Genomic DNA, 2,876 nt, shown 5'->3' on the forward strand with positions numbered 1-2,876 from the left:
TTCCATCACCCTCCCATTCCCTGGTCCTTCTCGCATGACCTGAGAGCAGCAATACCCGCAGTTCAAGAGGTGCAAACAAATTCAATGTTTATTGGGGTAAACTTTCAGCAAGCAATGATTCCAATTTCCTTCCTCGGTATCGCCCTTCCCAGCTCTGACACCACAGAGGTTTGTCTGTGTCCCTGTTCCCATTCCCTCTTCCTATTCCCCCCTTAGCAAAACATAACTCCAATTCCCCTACCCCCATTCCCATTCCCCCCCTTACTTCCTGATTGACTGCAAACTATATAGTAAAACTGGAGTTCTGCTTAGCTATACCTTAACCAATCATTTTACTGAAATGTAACTAACCAATCCTAACATATTGTAACATGATTATCTAACCAGTTATACCCCACCACCTGCTTTACACCCAACAAATTAATTATACAGCAGACAGAAACAATCACAGAACCAGACAGAGATTATACAGACAAGCAATAGGAAAGTGGAGACTACAGTGATAGAACAACAAAGAAATGAGGATTTCAGACCCCAGCTATTGATAAGTGAGTTGTTGCCAGACAGGATGCTATCATGGTAGAGGTTGCTTAACTGTCTGTCCCCCAGGGCAGGATTTTGAGGGTCTCAGAATGCCAGCACCCATCTTTTGTTTGCTTAAAACGCGAGCAGGGAGATTCCAACACCGCAGAATTCATGGAACTCCAGGAAACGTGTAACTTTAGGTCCGGGTAAGTGTGCCTGAAAATCAGCTGTGCTGGAGAAAGTCTCTAGGAGTTGAAAGAGATGTGCCATCTTGGCCTCCCTAAAGAGTGTCATCAAATATTCATGAAAACTAGGGTTGATAAGTCACATTCTTTGTAGTGTTAGGATTGTGGACTGGTCCAAAGTGCCAGTTTTAAGACTCTTTTTTCCTCTCTCTTGGGTGTTCTGGTTTCTGCATAGAGACGTGGTTTCCAATCCCACTCCTGACATGACCATTTTCTTTTATCTGGAGAAAATGGCCTCACTTCAATCTCCTTTGCAACAATAGAACATCATTTGTTTAGCTTTTCTATTCCAGTAGTTGTGAGAGAAGTTCCAAACTAGGGGGAAACAGGGCCTTTTCTCTCGACCGATCAATTTTTGTCTTCCTTCATTCCAAGCCATTTTCTCAGATACAGCCGTATTTCCCACACTTTTTTGTTCAGCGTTCTTTGTTTTTATGAAATTTTAGGGTCATCATTTAATTGCCCACAACTGTACTTATGAAGTGAAACACAATATTTTTTGGATATTCTTGCAGGAGAGTTTTGCTTTCTGACCTGGAATTGAACAGGGGCTACCCAAGGGGGACAATGCTACTCCCTTTTCTTGCCTCATCCAAAAAAACATACATTCCTGATGCCCTTTGTTTCCTTGCCCTTTTTAGGGTAAATTTACACTTCTCAGACATAGAATCCTTTACAAAACCACTCAAAAGCTCAGCAGTGTCGTAAGAAATGGCTTCCGGAAACGTGCCCAGCTTTTCTTTAATTTGGTGACACAGGTCCAGGCAAGGGACTGGATACAGGCCTGGATCAGAATCTTCATTACCAGAGCTAGAATTTCTATTTAAAAAGAGCTATTTTTCTGCTGCTATTAGATTTCCAACACTGATTTCATTTTATACACATTTTGAGCATGTATTAAGGATAAATTGAACAAAAATACCACTTCTCTTTCCTCAACATCTGCATCATGAAGGGGAGCATTCCGAATAGGAAAGATCTTCTATAGGGCATGGGTTACAGAAATGCTTCGGGAACCAAATACATGGGCATTTTGCCAAGTTAAAAATCACTTAATGTGGAATTCTCTCCCCAAATCATCTGAGAAAATACTGACTTAAATAATTGAACTACCCTGTGATCATATGCACTTCCTTCAGTTAGCTGGGCTTCTGCTGTTCACCATTTCCGAATGGAGATTTTAAATCACTGCTGTTTCTTTGTTAGCATGTGCAGTAATGGAGAGTTCTCCACTGTTGACAGAACTGCACTTGAACTGTCATCATGGAGGGGTGGGGAAAAAGCAAAGCTGAAGTGACAAATGAGGACTTTAGGAAATGGTCATTTGTCTTCCATTCTCCAAGAAATCTGAGCTACGTCCTATCGAACTGAACTAATATCCAATTGGGTGAGCAAACAGCCTTCAGGAAAGAGAGAAACCCACATCACAGAGAGACAGAATACTGTAGCCTGATCTGGGGTGGCTTAGTAGGGTCGGTGGAATTTATCCACTTAATTTAATTGTATTTGATAATTAATTTTCTAATGAATTAGTAATATTAATAATTAATAGATATTAATAACATGGGTATGGCTCGCCAATGTATATGATCAGAAGATAAAGTTCGTCCTGAATCAGGCTTCACAGAGTTTATAAAAGGAGCTTCGGGGTATATGACAGGAACTTACACTGAGACAGAAATAGTCATAAAGACCTTTTATTAAAATCAATGAAACAATAAGAAAATGTAAAAATATTAAAACAGTTTGAGATTACAAAGTTACAAATATCACAGTTCTTTAAGAGATATATTTATGATAATACACTGTTATAAACTCACTCTGTGCAGTAGCACTTTGGGTGTTGTTCACACTTTTGGTAGAGGAAGTGATAGTATGGGTATGACTTTAACTCTATATAAACTAGGTGCTTTTTAAAAGGTAAAGCAGAAACTAGATTCCTTTATACTTACAGCTTTGAAAAGAAATAATACCACAGCCTATTAATAGTTAATAGCCTTGTAGATGGGTAGCATCGATGCGTAGATGGGGTTGAGGCGATGGGTAAACAGGAACAGATAGATGGGTGTATCGCCTGCATAATGGTGATTTGTTTCACCTTTTATA

The sequence above is a fragment of the Mauremys mutica genome, unplaced genomic scaffold, assembly GCF_020497125.1.
Source record: "Mauremys mutica isolate MM-2020 ecotype Southern unplaced genomic scaffold, ASM2049712v1 Super-Scaffold_100054, whole genome shotgun sequence".
In the NCBI taxonomy this organism is placed as follows: Eukaryota; Metazoa; Chordata; order Testudines; family Geoemydidae; genus Mauremys; species Mauremys mutica.